The sequence below is a fragment of the Hippocampus comes genome, unplaced genomic scaffold (genome assembly GCF_001891065.2).
Source record: "Hippocampus comes isolate QL1 unplaced genomic scaffold, H_comes_QL1_v1.1 scaffold241, whole genome shotgun sequence".
NCBI lineage: Eukaryota > Metazoa > Chordata > Actinopteri > Syngnathiformes > Syngnathidae > Hippocampus > Hippocampus comes.
This window is the reverse complement of record NW_017804969.1, coordinates 351,847-373,245: the sequence shown is the minus strand read 5'-3', so window position 1 is coordinate 373,245 and position 21,399 is coordinate 351,847.

Sequence of the window (21,399 nt, the reverse complement as noted above, 5' to 3'; positions counted from 1 at the left end):
TTTTCTTGGTGCCCATTGGGCAAGTCCGACTGGCTGCAGATGATCGCCCTACGTGCCAAATAATTGTACAGGTTGACGAGGTCAGTTTGAGAACGTAACTTTCACCAAATGGTGCTGTAATTAAGCTTCCATTTTATCAAGTCGGATAGGTCATGGTATCACTCTGTGAGTGCAGCTGATTTGAAATGTCTCACCCAAGAAGGCAAACACAATGGGCTCTCCAAAAATACGCTCTCAATTTCATGAGGTAATGGCACTACTGAATTGCAAAGTTGCAAATTTGGACAGAAAAAGTCCCATCAGGACAAAATAAAAGGGTCCCTTTATTTTGATGTGCACGTGTGGTCAGTACAAACGAGCAAGCGCAACAACTTGTCTCAGTGTTGGCAACTTTTTTTTTTCCTTTTACAGCGGTGCCTCGAGATACAAGTTGTATTCATTCTGAAATCCGACCAAAACTTCAAATTTGAAAGTTAGCAGTGAAAATTTCACCCCGAGCTCGGGATGACCACAGTGTTTGTTGAGGCCGATGAGACGGCTAATGTTCGCTGTTAGCGCTAAACAGCGAACATTAGCGGCCTACTGAGCGTGACTACTTTCAAATCTGAACTCTGTCGATTTCATAAATCGCAAAGGAACGAGTTTGACATCGGAGCAAAATGTCACACTGAAAATAACATCTGCCCGCTGTGCTAGCAAGCAATTATAACACAATTTAAAAATCCTATTTATTGTCTCGCTTTTTTTTTTTTTTATTCTGTAAATTCACCGAACTGTTCAGTCACAGTCAGACAGAAGGGCTGAGCGGCAGAGAGATTTTCAGAAACAAGCATTTGAATATTCTGCCTCTCTACTTTCCCCACAGACACTCCAGTGACCAACATTTTTGTGCGAATAGAGTCAACCTCACAGGTTCCACTGCAGGCATTTTGAATTGCATGGTGACGCGACTAAGTAGTGATGGTCACAGCGATGGTTCTGAGTAATTCATTCAAAAAAATATCTTTGCAATGCAGGCCAGATGTGGGCCAAGCAGGCGGAAAACAAATGTGGGAATAAAAGTGAAGAGTTAATTAAACTAAATCCCCACAGAGGGGGCGAAAAAAAACGTGAGCAATTAATGGTTTAGTCTGTTGATCGACAATTAATCTACAATTATAGAGATGCATTAATTGAGAGCATTAAGCAGATGTGTGAAAAGGGTCTTGTTTATGGAAGCCCAATAATTGAGAATGGGAAGCAACAGTCAGTGTTGTTGAGTCAGTAATTAAAAAGCACGCGAGCCGTGCTAGAATGCGTCTTACGTAACGGCTATTAGCCACAGACAGGAAGCAGTTTGAGCTCCCCTATTTCCCACTTCGTTGCCCATCACTGTTGCCAAATCATGGCAGGGTTTTAGCAATCTAGCCGAGGCAGCCCGCTCGCATTACGGCGATAAAAGGATCCAGCGTGTCCTGGAAACGCACGCGCAAGCGGGATGCGACTTTGTAATCCTTTTCGGTTCAACCGTGGTGGTAATTCACGGCATTTTCACAGCCAATTAACACAACTTTTTTTTGTATAATTTACCCAAAACAGAGACCATGCCCACTGAGACACGGATATGCATTTGGTCTTTTCATCCAAATGCATTTGGGGTAATTAATAGAGAATTTGGGGAGGGGGGGAGGGGTTTATGATGTCCTATGGTGCGGCAAATTCTGTTGCTTGTTTTACGACCGTATTTTCTGCAATATAAGGCGCTTCAGAGTATAAGGTGCACCTTCAATGAATGGCCTATTTAAAACCGTTTTGGTATGTAGGGCACACCGCATTACAAGGCGCAGAGAATAGAAGCTACAATCATGGCTGTGGTTGCGATATGCATCCACTAGATGGAGCTACACTAAAGGGAATACAATACAATACAGCTTTATTTATATTTAAAGAGCCTTCACAACCGGTGCTGGTCAACGTCTGATTTGTTCGTATTTCAAAATAGGTTTTTCCCATTAGAAAAATGGAAATCAGTTTATTCTTTACTGTTGATAACTCATCTATTCATCCATTTTGTATCCCACTTTTCTTCCTGTGCAAGGCTCACATCGTGACGCAACCAGTTTGCTGCTATTTCCTAAAGCAGGTGTTTGCCACCACCGAAGAAAAGTGAGGACGCCATATGCGCATGGTAATTTTCCGAAAACAGCCGCAGGTCAAAGTCAACAAATTCACCATCAACACTGACAAACTTGGGATTTCGAGAGTGTCGAATGGGCGCCGGCTCGTCCCTTAGCCTCTTCTGCCACTTAATGATACGGTCGACGAGGATGCTCGAGGATGCATGCCAGATGGACGGTAGGGAGGCAGAGTTTGCCTCTAGCTGTTGTAATTAAGTTGCGTAATTGCACAGATAATGAATCAGTGTGCCTTGGAGTCAAAACAGTCGATGACACACAGCAGGGAGTTTTTGCCCCCCCCCCCCCTTCTCCTATCACCTCCACAGTCATTTGAAACAAAATTTGACTAAATTCTGAGAACTGGTTCTCGGACTTTGGCAGGTGTTCTCCATTTGTGCGGCCATGTACATCACGATATTTCCCATTTGCACCGTGCACACGCGCGTGTTGGGGTTGTCAACCTCTTGTCAGCAAAGATGTATACTGTAATGGAGATTGTCTGCCAGATGTTTTTTTTTTCCCCTTGCAGCAAAAAGCTAACTTGATTGTCTTATTGCCTGAGTGGCGCCTTGAGTGCGCTCCGTGAGTTAAAACCACATCAACTGCATGTTGCCTGTGTCACTCTGTCCGTGATTTTAAATCTAAGTGATGGACACAGATACGTTTTTTTTTTTTTTTTTTGCGTATGGGAATGAATCTTCGAGATTAGGAGATGAAGAGCGTGTCCGCTTGTCATCGACCCGCAGCTGTCAGAGTGCTGGCACCTTTCTTGTATTTATTTGACTTTTCACTTGGCTATTTTACGAGGGTGCCATCCGCAGCACGGTGAAGAGATGGCAAAAGCGATAAAAGTGCAGCGAGGCTCCCTGTGGGTCACTGGATGGGATCCAAATCAAGCACGACTATTGAAGCGGGGTGCACACATACGGATTTTTAACATCTTTACTATATTTTCAAATGTGACAGAGCCGACATTTGAGAAAAAAAAATTGACCGGCAATATTGCACATTATATATTTAAATATATATATTTCCACATTTTTCTATCCAAATTATCTTGTAATATCTAAAGTAAATGCCACTTTTCGGAACAGAGTGACACGGTTCCTTATATCCCGACATAATTAAACCAGGATAACAAAAGCAAGATAACATTATTCTGCTTATGTGGGGATGAACCTGCAAAGGAATCTCATGCTTCAAAAACTGTCTGGTGATAACCAGGTTTGAAAAAAAAAAAAAGGATGGAATTTTGCTGCAAGTAGGCAAGCTAAGATGTATCTTTTGATTGTGATAGACCTACACAAAGCGTATTAAATGATAAGAGGGCCGATAGCGTGAGTCACATATCCAGGAAAGCTCTATGGGTAATCAAGGCACGATCTGACGTCTGCTCCCCGATGAAGCACTCGAGGACTAATACTTGTGAAGCACGGGCGCATTCTGCCGTGAAATCTAAGCTCGCCATAAAATAAACATTGTTTTGCTCCGTACCAAAAACGGCCTTTGCGAAGAAACAAGAACGGTAAACGAATAAGGGACAGTGACAGGATCAAATGCAAGGACATGACTGAATATTGCATTAAGATTGATATGCAAAAGCCGGAAATCAAAAATGATCAACAATTATCCCGGATGTGAAGCACTCAGTTTGTTCTTTTACTAAAAATCAGAAATGATTTTGAACAACTGGACATGACTGAATATTGCATTAAGATTGATATGCATCCACGGAAATCAAAAATGATCAACAATTATCCGGGACGTGAAGCACTCCGTTTGTTCTTTTGCTAAAAATCAGAAATGATTTTGAACAACGCCAATCTTATTTAGAATAAGTCTCGTCGGACGGCTTATTCAAGCTTATGTAAGTGAATATCAGTGATCGCTTTTTTGCGGTCAAAATGACACGTGGAACCTGGGATCCTGGCACGGCGCCTGGCCCGAAGTCAGAAGTGATAGTTCAGGTTCGACGTTGCGCTGGAAAAAAATCCATAGGGGAGCATTTTCAAGTTCACTGCATAGACTTTTCATGAACTGACTTTCCTGGCGACAAGAGTGTCTGACGCACGGAAAAGTCAGGAGCAGAAAAACAGCCCCCACCCCCCACCCCACCTGAAGGAACATTTGTGTGCACCAAAGTCAGGCGTAACGTAAAAGCCAGATAAACATCACGGGCGGCGGGTATGCGCGCATCCCTGCAGCCAAGTCGCGCTGTCACAACACTGATGAATGTCGCCGTTTGCACGTGACAAAGCGAGCGGCTGAAACAAATGATAAAAGTCCCGTATAAATCTGCGTGGAAGAGACTGTCTGGGACTGTCACGCTGGCAAATTTGACGTCGCCGACTGAGGGATTGTGAAGGGTAAATACGGCGCGGCGAGGAGTACTCAAAGATAGGAGGGAATTGAGTGACAATAGCCCCCGCAAGAAAAGGACACATTTATCTCTGGCTGGTGGGAAAACAAACAAACAAACAAACAAACGGCAATGGAAGGGAAATATGGAGTGGAACTTAAAAAAAAAAAAAAAAAAAAGAATAAAACATCAAGAAATTCGGGAGGTCATTACAATAACATATGTCGCCTAGCTTCCCAGTCCCCGAATGACGACAACTGCGATGTATTAAAAAGAAGAGCGTGAAAGCCAATTTTGCAGGAGTTTAGCGGCAAAAGACTTGATTTAATCTCCCGGAGGAGGCGACTTCATGTCCGGCATCGAAGCATGTCAGAGTTCAGGGCTTGAAGGGATTGCGGCACAGGCTTAGCATGTCTGGACAGGGACAGTTATTGAGTGAGCTCGTCCTTGGGGGGGGTCGGACAAGGGCTTACGTGACGGTAACGAGAGTGACGCTGGCAGATGTCCCCGATTGCGCCCCCCCCCCCATCGTGTGTCGCCCGGCAAAAGGGAAATGGCGCCCTTTAAAAAGGCGCTAGTTGACTTTTACAGCTCGGGGAACATCAAGGGACCTTTGCAACCCTAATCAGTAGTTATTGGCGTACATGCGAGTCGGACTTGCCCTTTCCTATTGTTCCTCTGATTTGATGACAGGACATTGGAATTTCAAAAACCGGGTGCTGAGGAATCAGAAAGTCAAATCAAAAGAAAAGAGATCATCTTGTTGGCTGCCCTGGATGATTTTTTTGTTTTCATTCGTATGAGTGTGGAGCAGTTTTCAATGCTGCGTTCATGTCGTCGTTCTTACTTGGCTGACACTCTGCAGCTGCTGTGATCCATCAAAAATTTTTTTTTTTTACTTAGAGCAACTGTTGTGCCGCACCGGTTTTGTTTCATTCCCCTCCACCCCCACTACACCACAAACAGGCTTTTTTTTTTTTTGGTGTTGTTTTAATTTTTCAGTCTTCACATCATCAACCTCTTGAGCAGCGAGGATGTGACGGGCAACAGAAGCGCTGTACCGCTGCCATGTAAACTCCACTGATGTCAGTCCGTGCGTGCGTTAAGCACGCACGGACTGCCTCCATATGCTCACCTGTACGAGCTCGTGAAGGCTGACGAACGAATGCCGACAACTCTGCTTCTGTTTTTGCAGTTGCAGATGAATACAAACCTGGCTGCTCTCATACGGCTAATTCAGCCTTTTAATGTCATTTTTTTTTCTCTCCTGACTGCGTTTCATATTTAAACGTATTTGAACTTTCGCAACTGGAATGAGATTCTTGCTAGCAGTCAGACAGAACAGCACTGAGTCTTGTTGCCAGCCAGAATTTATGGGGCGAGAGATACCCCTTAAGTCGCCGGGAAAAAAAAAACTGGCCTATGCCAGCCACGTCCACAAGCCTGTTCGAATGATAAATTAGGTGCGAAAGCAACACTACAAGGACAATGAGGCACATTTATTTGCTGAATGTAGAGCAATTATTGAAAGACTGCCTTGCATTCATGAGAAAATACACATTGCTAAATCTGTTCGGGCATTCCCCATCCTTCTCCGATACTGGTGGGAGTTTGTTTTTGGAGAGAGTGTTGAGTTGTTAAGACACTAAATGTTTATTTTTGCGACTGAAATAAAAGTCTGGCGAGCGAGCAGTCAGTAACACAGAAGGAACGGCTCGCATTCTCGTTGTGAGGCGGAATTTTCGGGTTGGACGTGCATGATAAGACAATGAAAAAAAATGGGCCGTTGCATGTCATACTCATTCGGATGTTTGATTGATAAAGTAGGAGACAAAACGATGCAACAATTATGAGACATGTTTATTGATTGAATACACAACAATTATTGAAGGACTGCTCAATACATATTGCAAGATGGAATGGTCACGCCCACTCCTGCCTCAGTTGTCGTTTTTTTCTTTTTTTTAACGTAAAGAATGTTTTTTTTCCAATCAAAATTCAATTCCAGCTAGCAGTCACAGCAACATATTGAATGGCTCGCATTCTTGTTGCTAAGCAGACTATAAGAATGGTGATACCCGAGAAGCCAATGAAAAAAAAAAAAACATTGGCCAGCCATCCCCGCCAGTGCTGTTTGAAAGCTACACCAAAAAAATTTAAAAAATAAATAAATAAATAAATAAGCAATGACAATTATTGAAAGACCGCAAACTAAAATACACCTTAGTGGGCTCTGTTGGGTCAGAAGTAAAGAAAAATGTTATTTCAAGAAATCATGATGACATGATGTTTCTTTCCGCGTGATGAATTTGAAAACGGCACGCTTCTCATTGGAGTGTGATGTATCGTGGCATCAGCCGGCCGTGGCGGCCAACTAAGCGAGGAGATTTATTTTAGGTGACAAACGCCAAACAAGTAGCAAGTCAACCACAAAGATGACAGCATGGAAATAAAATTATTGTAGCAACAGACACATTATTCAATTATTCGCCCCCCCCCCCCTCCCCACCCGCCTCATGCCTTCATATTAATGTGCAGCCGAGAAATAAATATCTCATCAAACAAATCATGAATCTAATCATTCTAAGCGGGGCCGGGAGGAAATTAAAGCTGCCTGGAGATAATTAACAGAAACCGAACAGGTCAGCCGGCTATCGCGGTGCCATTAAACATACCTGACAGATAAATAAAAACATTTACACAAGCGCTCGCTTCTTTTTATGTCCTTCCAAGAAGTGATTCAGCCGCTTGCTCAAATGTTGGCTCTTGTGAGGCGGGCACGACATTTCTTGCTGCGTACAGCACTTGGATATGTGATGCGCACGTGTCGTGCAATCAATGTCAACGGCAAACTGTGGAAATCCAATGTTTGTGTTTGGAAGCGGGAAAAGGAGACTTCTCCAGGGAATTTTTCCCTAGCAACAAAGGTGTTGATGTGATTTTTTTTTTTTTTTTGCTGGCTCTGCTGTGTGCCCACGGTCATGACTGAGCAGTTTTTGTCAAATCAATAATCCAGGCGAGCAAGGACAACGACAGCTCTTTGGATGTCGGCGCAAAATCCAACTGCAAACAGACTTGGTGAAACGTCAGGTCGGATAAGGGGGGTGGGGGGAGGCAACCCAGCAACCCGCATTCCATGTTTATTTATCTCTGGCGTCGATGTCACCCCTTAGGAGCAAGTGTGGAGGGGGGTGTTACATATTACCAAACTCTGGGCGCCTCCTCATTTATCCGCTCATCTCCAGCTATTATCGTAATTAGCTTTTTTGAACCAGGAGCCGCACGGCTCGTCACAAAGAGGCCCGCGAAACAGCGTGCGAGGACACAACGGCGGCAAACTGGAGCGAAGCGAAACGCGAGTCGTGCGAGGCGAGCCGTCTGGCAGGAGAAATAAGTCAGGTCCCTGCCAGTCGCCCATGTTGTAATTGCTCCCTTCAAAAGCGCTCCAGCCCTGGCGGGAACACAACGGAGTGACCTTTTTTTTATTTTATTAGATTTTTTTTTACGTTTTATTCATTATTTCTCGTGTTTGTGATTGTAAAACTCTATTAGCGCCGCGCCGCTTGGTCAAAAGCCGTGACCTTCTAGCTCTGGCTGGCTCGGCAAATATTCTAATGATGTCATTCAAGATGTTAGAGCGTTGCCGTTTCACAACTCTATTTTCGACATACGCCATCAATGTCCCTGAACGCTGCAACGTGTAAAAAGTGACTCTTCGAAGAAAAACACATTCTTCATTTCATATGCTCGCTTATGATAGCATCTGATACTGTTGGCATGGCAACAACGGAGTACCTGCTATCACATGTCTGTTATTTGAGCGGACCGGCGAGGACACCCATGAGAATGTGCTAACTTCATTCATTCCTTTAAAATAAAAGCCACAAAAACCAGGTAGCTGAAGGAGGGATTGGTGTCTAATGTCGTCATGGTGACGACAGATCCCGACACACCTCATACTGTGCAAGATCCGTGGCGGTAGTGCGCTTTGGATAAATGTTGACTAAATTTTTCTTACTTGAGTACTTTTTGTCAAGTAGAAACGTTAAAACTGTTAAAAATTTGCTCTCCTGGCTATCGATCTTGAAAGATGTTTACCTTAGAAATCTGTCCTTCATGCACTCTTTCCTAAATAACAGTCTGTGCAGAAAAAGAACGACTGCGAAAATCCCATAATAGTACAGCAAAAAATCTGCCATATAAATACGAGGGGGAAAAATATCCATGACGTAGGGAAGGCACAACTATCCCGACAGTATACGGTGGCTCCAAAGTGGACCGCAAATGTTCTATTGTCAACTTGTGAGTCTGACGCAATCCTCGATTAACTTTTCCTTTCCTTTCTTCAAACGCCCGCGGTGGTCAAAAGACGCGCGATTCCCCCTGCTGCACTTTGTATGCTTCCCTGTTGCCGCCACGCAATCGGGTGGTGGATTTACTCCAAATAACAGTCAGCCGGCCCAATCTGTTTTGGTGAAGTTTACGTGAGAAGCATTGATATCGACTTTGGCTTTCTTATTCAGCAGCTTTAACAACAAAGCTTCTTCGTGGTGTACACCAAAATCTGCGCCCCACAACCGCTTGTCATTTGCTCACCACCCCGTGTGGCACAGGCCCATTAAAATCCCTTCCATTCTTTTGTGGCGGACACCCAGTGAATGTCTTTTCAAAATTATTTTACGACCCCCCCCCTCCCCCCAAAAAAAACAAAAACATTTTTGCAGTCTGAAAACTTGATCATGTGCTTGCCAAGGCCGATGTCACAAATATGTCAGAAAAATTTCAGACAGAGGCGCCAACTCACAAATTATGTCGTGTCTGACTTCATGTCCGTGGCATTGGAAATCCGCCTGGCAACAAACGATGACCATTAAAAAGTAGAGTCCTGCTCCCGCATGTCTATGTATTATCACACCAACAGCTTGTTCCAAATGGGCAGTGTACGATCCCGACCCTTTTTATTTTTTTTCCCGTAAATCACAATCAAACATGAGTCATTATTTGTTTTCTAATATCATCCTCGGTAAGTCTTAAAATGACACTTCGCTTCAGTACGAGGCAGCGGGGTTGTTTACTTGGCAGTTGACTACAAGCTTATTGTTTCCACTTTACAGTGCGTTTAATGACATGGATGCTAATTTCGAGTTAGTATCGCTTAATGGGAGCCTTAATTACAGTCCTTTCTCCCACAATTACCCTGGGTTAATATTAGGGTTGTGTGTGTGTGTGTGTGTGTGTGTGTGTGTGTGTGTGTGTGTGTGTGTGCGTGTGCGGTATCTCCGCCCCCCCACAATGAAAAAAACAAAAAAAGAAACCTGGATATGATATTTGCCGTTTGCTTTAGCCCACAGCGCACCTTCAGCACCCCTCTCATCACTGTCACAAGATGAAACGCTCATTTTTATCCGCCCCCGCCCCACGTTCTCAGTCTCCCCCTTTTACTTGGTGCATCCCTTCGTCTATTTGACTGCCTTCCCCCACCTCTTCGCCGCCCCGTCCCCCGCTAACCTTCATCTTGGAACAAGCGAAGACGCAGCCGGCGACTGTTCAAACAAAATGCTAATGCCCTCCTAATGGATCCCTGCTTCCCTGATATCTATATAATGTACACATTGGATTTCTCCTGCACAGGCGGTTCTCTGCACTGCAAAGAGACAAAGACTCATCCTTATGACAGCACACTTTTATGTAACAGTGTTTTTTTTTTCCCCCCTCTCCCGAGTTATTAGATCAGCACAAGGACGAGGTTGAAACACAGTCAGAGAGACTTATTGAAAAACAGACTTCGGTGTGCATGGGATTGAATGACAGACGTTAACATTGTACGTGTGGAAAGACAGTTTCAACTATTATTGCGCATGTGTGAATGGCAAAAAAAAAAAATAAGATGACTAAAAAAACTTACCGTATTTTCCGCACTGAGGCGCTTCGGAGTATAAGGTGCACCTTCAATGAACGGCCTATTTTAAAACGATTTTCATATATTTGGTGCACCGCATTCTAAGGCACACATAGAATAGAAGTTACAATAGTGGCTGTGGTTGCGTTATGCATCCACTAGATGGAGCTACCCTAAAATGAATACAATACAATACAGCCTTATTTATATAGAGTTTTCACAACTGCTGCAACTATAACAAAGTGCTTGACAGAACATTTAAAATACTACGTCCAAGAAATCGGAATACCGATCCATATATAAAGCGCATCGGATTATAAATCGTACTGTTGGCTTTTGAGAAAATTGAGAAAATTAAATAAATACTGTACATCCATTTTCATGATTTTCCTTACTTGAGAGGTTCTCTCATTTTTGTTTTTGCTAATAAAAGTATGATACACACTAGTGGTGCGTGGTAGAGACGTGTATTCAATATGAGGTATGAATTAGCCCAAAAGGTAGATTTGGACCCTACCATCAAATTGGCGTAATGTCTTTGCATCCCCTTCCGTGAGCGCTGCTCAGTGTGACAGAAACGTCCAAATTGTACACTCGCAGCACTTTGCTGATTTCCCCTGTGCTTTTTGGGGAATGCTTGTTGCACACTGTTTTGATAGCTTTGACTTGACACTAAATGAATTAAAGTACAAGACGCCAAGATAGATAAAAACTGTGAAGACGGGCTTTTTTTCGATGGACAAGCTGATCCTCACAATAGTTGTTTACACCAGGACAAAACTCAAAACAGCTTTTGAAATCACTGCACAAAGACAGCGTGAGAGATTGTCAATGCGGCCATTCCAGTCTACCAGGAATGAATTCCATCAGACTTCTTTGCCCAAAATGACCCTTTTGACAACAATTTTTTTTTTTTTCGAAGGGTGGGTGGTCTGAAATATACATTTTTAATCATAATAATTTCCTCGCTTCAATGGGAGCAAATATTTCATGCATAAAGACATTTGTGTGCTCATCGTCCATGATGTGACGTGCTCCGGCTTTCAATTTTGTTCGCGTCGGGTGAAAAAGTGAGAGCGCAAAACTGCAGTCAATGAAAAGGTCATCCAGAGCAGCACGTCAAAATGCAAATAGGTTAAAAAAAAAAGTAATTCTGAAGTTGAGATGTCAAATGAAGGAGTACAGGTGCGTGGAGACTTGATTAACTCATCGAAAATGCATCAGTATGGAGGCTCGGGTGGAGAAGGAAAAGAAGAAGCCCCCCTCCACCCCCCCGTGAAGGTGGGCACTGCTCCTCCTCCTCTGAAAAGCATTTCTCAGCATTATCGATTCATTCCCTGCTCACCGAACTGAATTACATTCGATCCAATTTGGTTCCCCCACCGTTTCTCCTCTGCAGGACAGAAGAACGATTTGCATTAAAGGGAGAACCCGCGATTGTAATCCAATATTTTTTCTCAGCAACTCTTGTACAGTGTCGAGGAAGTTGAAAAAAAATGCTTTGTAAGAAAAAAGTTAAAAACTAGGGACCAGGCAATACCGATCAGGCAATGCAAAATTCTCCGATTCAAAAACAACGGCTGGGAGTCGTTTCAGGCTGGCTATCTGCTAGCAGCTAGCTTGGGAAGCCAAGCTAGCGGTGTACATCTCCGTTTCATGTACCTTGACAAACATCACAAACAGATGGACTCAAATGCATAACACCAGTCACAGAAACTAATCATCATCGTTTGTTCGCATAATTTTAGTCAATATCAGCTGCCGTTGAGAATCAGACCAAAGTGCCCCGCAAGCATGAGCAATCTACCTCCTCTCATTGATCCTTCTTGTCAAATAGTAAATAATATGTGGACTCAGCTGTCTGACATTAGTCACAAGCTATCCAAAACACAAGTTGAGTGTTTACAAAAAAATTGGTTGATGAAGTCCCATCAAGCCCGCTAGCTAGCTGCTAGTGCGAGACGCGAACGCGGACGTGGAGATCTTGACTCAGTGCTGCTTTTTGACAAAGGGCACAAATAGATGCAGTCAAATACATGACATTAGTTACAAATTATCCAAAACAAAAGTTGTGTTTGCAAAAATTTGGTCGATGAAAGTCCCATCTCGCTAGCTGCTAGTGCGAGACGCCAACGCAGACGTGTCGATCTTGACTCCGTGCTGCTTTTTGTCAAACGGCACAAATAGATGCACTCAAATACACGGCGCCAATAACAGATCATTTGAATCACAGCCCCTTTTTCACAAATTAGTCGACATTTCTGATCGATTTTTCCTTAAAAAAAAAAAAAAAAAAGACATTTTAAGAACAGCGAGGTATATAAACGTAGCAATCAAAATGCAGCAGCTCTCGCTAAGGACCAACATGTGCCCTTGATGACAGATGGCTGTCTCGGGAATGTCTCACAAAACCTTTAAATTGGATGTTTTTCGGTGCGCTGGCATGCAATCCGTCATCCTTAAAAAGGTCACATATCTGGCTAATGGAAACTGGAAAAAAAAAGGGGGTGGGATGGGAGTTAGCACATTTCTCTTAAACTAAACTTGAGCCGGAACAGCTCATAATGACATGGTGGAACGCAGGAGCCTTTTCCGCCTTTTCCACCACCACATCTGGTAAAGCCAAGTGGGGGTCGCTGACAGGACAGCGGGCCAATTAACGATTACACTTCAGCAGGTGTCCCATCACGCCGGATCCTCTGACCTTTCCCGCCAAATACAACAGTCGATCGACTGCAACAGCGCCCAGTCAGATGTCCTTCCTTCCTCCTAATGGCCCGTCACGCACATCAGGAGGAGTCACGTCGTGGTTTTTGCATTGACTTGCTGCCCATCGACAGCGACAAATCGCGGTGAAGCGCTATGAAATTTTCATATCACCAGCCCGGCGCCCAATTCTGGTCATTGTTATCACCGTGACTGTGATATGCTGATGCCTCCTCGTTCTTCTTTGCCGTTTAGAGTCACTCGCGTCTTGTATGGTTTGTGTTTTGGTGTATATTCATTCGAAAATCACATCATTTTATTTTTGAGCGAGGACAGGAAAGAAATTGTACCTTCATTTTTCTCAAAATGCTTCTCCTGCCTCTCGACATTCTCTAAAGTTTGCTGTTGGTTGTCATCTTTGTCTTCTTCACCCCTTCTGACTTTTTAAGTTTAATTTGTCTTCTGTGGTTTGCATTTTCTTTGTTCTGGTTGCTGTTATTTTCTTCACCTTCTCCAGTTCGTACCCTTTTCTTTGCTTATCTGCTTTTATTTTTATTTTTTTCAATGATTTGAGTCTCATGTTTATATATACACATTGTTTGAGGTTTGCGTATTTCTTCATCAGTTGTGCCGGTTGCATTTTGCACTCCCCCGCCCCGGTGCTCGTAGCAGAAGTCGAAGCGAGACACGATGAAGGTGATTAGTAAGCAACAGATTTTCAAAACACCTTCAACCATACAGATCTAAAGTTCTCCCTTCCAAAACGACCCCAATGGGCAGTGTTTCCTCTAAGAGTAGGAAACATTGTTTTAGGGGTAGTCGTCTTTGTTGCTGCTGCGACACGCGCTAAAAAACAACAACTACTCTCACGGACGCTAAACGGTGTGAGCAGCGATTCGTTTGACTGAAACAAGACCGACCTCTTTAAACAGATTGGCAAGGGTCTAAAAAAAAAAAGTATCATGTGATCTATAATTCTTGATGAATTATTGACACACCTGGCATCTGCTTTATATTCAGAAAAGGGGAAAAAAAAAGTCACCTTTAACTGTAGCGAGATGCAAGGATCAATACTTCAATAACATTTTCCAATCTGGCAAATGCATTCAGCGGAGAATGATACATTCTACAAGATGAATAACGATTGCTGAGTTGTTTTGTCTTAATAACATCATGTCACATTATGACCCCCTTACCCCGCCCCCCCCCCTCCTCGAATCATTCAACGTTTCCGGGAAAAAGCCTGAACGCGAATGCTTTCAATGTGCAAATTGTACCGATCGTGTTTTCTCATCACATTAAAACCCCGCTGTAATTTGTTCCCGCGATGATTCCGACCCCTCTGCTGCGTACGTGGCCGTCGCAATGTCCTGAGGGATCCCGCGAGGAGCCATCATCCAATTAAGGCGAAATTTGATTTGGCTAAAAGGCCGCCATCGTTCACATCGCTCTTTGAGTGACGAATCGCAAAGATGTATCGACGCCGACACGAGCTTTGTTTTGTGCTCATTTGCGTGGCCGTTAGCGCTTTGCTACTCCACGCCAGCTTTCAAACAAACTGCTAAGTCAACGCAGAGCATACGCGATGCTTACTTCAGTGGCTTCGAGATGAGGCCGGACGACCACTGGGTTGCATGAGGTGCTGGGGCCTATCCCAGCTGTTTTCGGGCAGTAGGCGGGGGACACCCTGAACCGGTTGCCAGCCAATCGCAGGGCACACAGAAACGAACAACCATCTGCGCTGACCATCACAGCTAGTGACAATTTCGAGCGTTCAATCAGCCTGCCATGCATGTTTTTGGAATGTGGGAGGAACCCGGAATACCCAGAGAAAACCCACGCAAGCACATGGAGAACATGCAAACGCCACACAGGAAGGCCAGAGCCGGGATCGAACCCACGACCTCTGCACTGTGAGGTCGACGCACTAACCACTCGACCGCCCTTCATTAATTCATCTATATGGAATTCTGGCTGGATTTGCGACAGCGCAGAAGTATATTTGTCATATCTTCTGGCCGCTGTGGCCCGGTCTGTTCCTATTGTTTTTTTCTAGGTTCCACGTGTCTTTGCGCCTTCCGACCGTCAGTACTAACAGAGGTCAGAATCTTGCACCTCCCTGGGCGATAATTAGCCAATTCACAAGGTGCATCCAGACACCAACAGCTGGCACAGACTAATGAATAGTTTAAAAATGAGTTTTGTGTAAGATGAATGGCACTTCGGCTGGAAACAAAGACCCCAACACCTGCCAACACCTCTGACTTACGCCCTCGTATGTTACGAGCTCTTGATGAGCGCTGCCATCTTTGATTTACGGCAGCGCAGACTCATCCGCTTTGAAGCTCGGCTCGCTCCATCCTCCGTCAACCTTCAAGGCACGATTCTGCTTTTGAAAATGACTCCAGTCATTCGCCGCATTTAATGACCTTCTTATTAGACGCTGCTTAGGCCATCGCCGCCTCGGTGGATTTAGATTTTTTTGGTGGGGCACATAGATCCTGTTAAGTCACTTAATCCGTCTCAGAAGAACAGAGGAATCTATCAATTCTGAAAAGGGCCTCTTGAAAGAGTCTTCCTGCGCAGGAAAAGGTCAGCGGGAAGGCTAACGGTCGGAGATGGTGTCAAGATATCACAGCCAACAACGCACCTTTGTGTACGTTTGTATCCCAGGGGATGGTCACGATCAGCTGTAAAGGGCTGGGTTAGGTTCATTTTTCATATTTATTAGTGCTTGACCGATATGGATTTTTTTCTTTTTTTTTTTTTCTTTAGGCCGGTGTTTGACAGCATGAAATTACGATGACCAAATAATCGTTTGATTACCATTATCTTCCACATCTAAAGGCATTCAATTTTCTCAAAAGCCAACTGTACGATTTATCATCCGATGCGTCTTATATATGGATCAATATTCCAATTTCTTGGACGTAGTATTTTAAATGTTCTGTCAAGTGCTTTGTTACAGCTGCAGCGGTTGTGAAAGCTCTATATAAATAACGCCGTATTGTATTGTATGCCCTTTGGTGTGGCTCCATCTAGTGGCTGCATAACGCACCCGCAGCCACTTTTGTAGCTTCTACTCTATGCGCCTTAGAATGCGGTGCGCACTGTATATGAAAACTGTTTTAAAACAGGCCATTCGTTGAAGGTGCGCCTTATACTCCAAAGTGCCTTATCGTGCGTCAAATATGGTCATTAAAATTATTTGTAAGGAATAAAATAATCTTTGGCAGAACATGTAACTGTTTTAGTGCTTGAGTATTTGGATGTCAGAGAGAAAAATGTGCAAAAATCATCAGACTTGTTTTTACTTTTTGGGGGAGCAAAAAAAAAGTCCTATGTTGTAATGAGTGTGTAAAAAGGAAAATATATATATATATAAATCTGCAAGAATGAGCAAAAAACAAATGCAAATGTTTGCTGATTTATTAAGAGTGAATATCCGACCAATTATATCGGCCAGCCAATTAAGCCGAGTGGCCCTAGTCATTATCATTCTCTCATGTTGCGGGTCAAATTGACAAAAACTATCAAATCTATCCATCCATTCTCAGTGGCGCTTGTTCTCATTAGAGTCGTGGATGAGACCGGGTCTATCCAGGCTGACTTTGGACAAGATATGAACTGGTCGCCACGTACATATCGAAACTTTGGTGTGAAGGCTTGGTTGTCAGTTTTCATCTGTGCCCTACGAATGTCTGGCGACCAGTCCGGAGGGCAGCAAGGATAGACTCCAGCTCACCCAGACCTTAATGTGGACAAGCGCTGTAGAAACTGGATGGATGGATGTTTTTCTCTTTTATTTTTTTCAAACGGTGCTTTCGTCGCGTGATGACAACCCTAAACGCAACCCTTCCCCTAACTCCTGATCTCATTCCCAGTTAACCATGACAACTTCGGCTTTCAAGGTTCCACGAACGAATGTGTGGATCAGACCCGGTTCAAAACCTTGTTTACTTTTCCGCTCAACCCCATTCACCTGTGCTTTTACCTTTTAAAAAGCGTAATAGCTTTTTGCTTTTTCCAATTGTTGAGTTTTGGAGTGGTTACTTTGCCGCATGCTGTTTTGTTTGGGTCTGAGACAGGAGCTTTTAAAAGCAACCGAGTGTGTCAAGGGTTGAAGAAGGTGCATTAGCAAAAGCCCTCTTTCGATTGCACATAGTTGGTCAGACTACAGTGGCATGATAATCACATTTGTGGAACATGACTAATATCAAAACGTCGTATCTAGAGGATGTACAGAACATGTCACGGCTATGGTTGGCAGACTAGTCAAAACAATCACATCATGTGTGGCAGTATTTCATTGAAATGGACCACATTATGGATATGCAAAGCGTGTTATAATGAATAATATACATTTTATTTAGATAGTGCAGCAGTGTAGGAATAGAAATGACATTTTTCAGTCACCGTTTTCTCACATGCGTGCACATGGAACAAAACTAACAGTGAAAATAAATTGCAGGAGGAGTCATCAGTAAAGTATTTAAGTTAGTTCGTCAAGGTGGCAATATTGATTAGAACTCAATGCGGGGAAAAAAAAACACGGGAAAAATTCATCCTATGCAACCGTGCGGCCATTTTGTAAAACGGGCTTAATTTCCGTCATCTGTTGTCACTTCGGCCACATTGTGCTGAGCAACCACGACAGAGACGCTTTGCAGTGCTCTCTTTTGGAACAAAATAATAGCAGCCTTGATTCTGGTCGGTGTAACATTGCTCAGCCTAAAAACTGCAAGCGGTCACGTTTCCATCTCTTATCTCCAAACAATGAGGTGAGAGAGCGAGAGAGCGAGCGAGAGCAAACACAAACACCAATGCAAAAATAACCCCCCCAACACACACACACACACACACACACACACACACACACACACACACACACAGTCTCCGTAGAGATTGGGATGACTTTGATATTCCCTGGGCACAGGAACCAAGGTGGCGGGATTAAAAGGCTTTTATTCACCGTGACCTTTCACCGGCCATCTTCCCTCAGAGAAATCCCCCTCCCCCTTCCCCCACTCCCGCACCCCTGACCCCCTGTCCATCTCTTTTCACACCACGGCAAGCCATTCCCTCCCAAAATAAAAGGCCAAGTGTGTCGTCTGACACAAAGTCAATAAGGTCTTCGTGGTCCGCATTTGGAAACATAATAAACTCTGTGCCGATGTTGTTTCAATGGTGGGGGGGAGAAAAAAAAAAAAAAAAAACGACAGCCCGGGTGTTTGAAGTGTCATCTTCAATTTTACTAAAAATAAACATACGGACGGGTACATAATTTTATTCGAGAACATATTACATTTGATTTTTATTTTATCGGTTATGTATGCATGTTTTAAATTCTACATTTCAATCTAGTCTTTATTTTATTATTTTATATTTTATATTGGGTTTTTTTTTCTATAATATTATGCATTAATACAGAGTATTAGTTCGTTGGGGTCAGACGGAATCCTTGTACCGCCAAAATCATCACTTTTCAGGAGCGCCCCCCCTCACCCCCCACCCCCCAAAAAAACCCAAGTTCGTCCAAACGTTCACATTGCATCGTTCAAGAAAGCGAGCCATTTCCAACACTTGAGATTGGGTCACAATTTGGACAACGAATACCCACATGATGACATGCTAAAGTGCTAGCTGCTAAAGTAAACAAGAACAAATGCTAAACGTAAATTCAGATTTTTATTTTTATTTTTTTTTTATGGGTTTGAAATAAATTGCCTCGCTGAATATCTTTCTGGACAATAAAGATAGTTTGCTACTATGCACAGTGGGAATTCAAGAAATAAAAAGTGGTGAATATATTAAAGAAAAACAACAACACCTGGTTGTTTGCTCGCTGCAACATTGCCATTGTATTGTCATGTTTTGATGCTTCAGGTCCCTGGGATGAACCTGCAAAATATTTCCCCTCAAAATTTGTAATCTGCTCCTCAAATTGAGTCATTGCTAGGCAAAAAAAAAAAAAAAAAAAAAAAAAAACACCATCCGTCACGGAGTGGGAACTGAAGACAGGCGGCTGGACCACTACACTATCAGTGTTGTCCAGTCCTTATTTCTAGTTCTGTTGCTCCCTATGAAACAGAAAATAGCCTGCAATTTTATTTACTTTATTTTTTTCCCCTGCAAGAGAGTTTTTGTCTCTTTGCCATTCAATCCATCCATCCATTTTGTGTACCGCCTGATAAATGCTTTTCATCGCCATCTGCCTCCTCGCTCTTGTCACCCATCTTTGCGTCTTCTTTTACCGACTTCAAAGCGTATTATCTTCTTTGCCTTTCTAATTGCCCACTTGGCCACGAGTATATTTATCTGTCCAGCCCAGCTCTCTCAATCCGCCGTGACCAATCTACCTCCGCCATCCACAAAGACCCTCAAGACCCCCCATGCCCACCGCCCCATCATTCATTTTCATTAAGCCAACCGCAGCTAAATAGCGGCAGCTTTGTTTACGAGGTGACCTCGGCATTCCGAGCACGGAGCCGCCTTCGACTTTGCAGCCAGTCGCTGGTTTATCTCCAGCCGCACTTACTGCTTTCTTCATTTACGTGTGCGCGTGTGCGTGTGTTGTACGCGCGACTTATTTCCATATCTGCCTTCGCACAGGAGGAGAAGGCGTATCAGTCACATTGACTTGGAAAAACGCAGCACTGCTCAAACTCCAGACAATAAAACTAACAGGCAAACAGCGACAGCGATGATTGACAGAAACATAATATTCTGTTTTTGTTCATTTCTATGACAACCTTACATTTACTCTTTCCATTTTTTTCCACGACGAATGAGGCTGCCAAATTTTTAGTTTAACATTAAATAGCTAATGCATGCAACATGTTGTCTTCGCTCTTTAACATGAAATGCAGCAGTTTTTTTTTATTTAAAAAAAATGTTTAAAACTTTTTTAATCAACCATGGAAAAATGCAAGAGCTATTTGCAATAATTCGTTTGAATATAATTAGGTTGAAGGTGAAGTTTAAGCCGATTTTTGGCGTCCCCTAGAGTTCATAGAGGCCCTTAGCATCTGCCTATCTCGCCTAACGGGCGGGGCAGGGTGGATGGAAGGATGGATGGATATCCTTCCATCCATCCACTATCTGAACCGCTTAGATGACACGTAGACAAACAAACCATTCACACTCACACTTAGGGACAATTTAGAATGTAGATATGGGCGTTATAAACGTCATTTCTTGTCCTCTTGTGACGTCCGTGCTGTGGGCCAAGTGGACAGTTAAGAAATAGCACCATCTGGTGGTCGTCATCTGCTCGTCGTACGCTACATGCACGCACGCGCCGAACGGATTCTGCGCAATGCCAAAAGGCAATAACATTCGATCGTTCCCCAGAAACATGCGCACTGTGTTTACAAAAAGGCGCTTGACTTTCAAAATAAAAGCTCACACATAGCCAAAACACTCTTTCAGCGGTGTGTTTGTGTCGCATGATGGGAAGTGGAACTGCGAATAGCCTCGCCAATTCTTTCAATATAATACAATTGACTTAAAGATTTAACACGATGTGTTGTCTTTCATAAGAGGACAGACATTGTAAAAAGCAGACACAAAATGTAATAAACCAGCTTTTTTGATATTTGTGCTCAGAAACATACAATAGTGCGCAGCAACTTGGAACCGGTGCGACAAAAATCATGTAATGAGCCACATGCTGCTTTAGCAAAACACAACTGCATGATTACAACCATAGAAACCATCACGGATCCACAATGTCTGTCAGAGCCGCTCAGTACAAAGCAACGGTAATTCGACAGTTCGGTTGGAACCCTGCTATTCGCGGGGGCGAAAGGTTGGCCTGTCACCAGCGAAAATACACATACAACTGACGATCATTAAAAAACACCTCGGGGGAATAAATACAAAGTCAATAAATAGTTACTTTTTTTTTTTAACACCGCTGTTGTGGCAAGTTTTCAATCATCCGCTGGCGAAGGAAACTTTTCAACGCGCACTCACCTTGGGTTGAAATTGTTGTTTGACAGGATTCGATGAAATTTGATGTTGATGTCGAAATCGTATTCGTGGCGTCCAACAGTCAGAGGTTATCCATAATTGTAGTCATTTCAATCCAAATGTCATGCCGGAAGGTCGAGTTAGAGAAAAAAAAAGGGGACTTAGTGTCTTGCAAACTTTGAAAAGAAAATAATGTGCACATCTGCGGTCTTCTGTACAATTTTCTCCTGTCTTTCCTTCCTCGCTCGTGCGTTGAAGCGTGCGTCCGAAAATGGGATCAGACCAGCGAGCGGTCCGACACACCT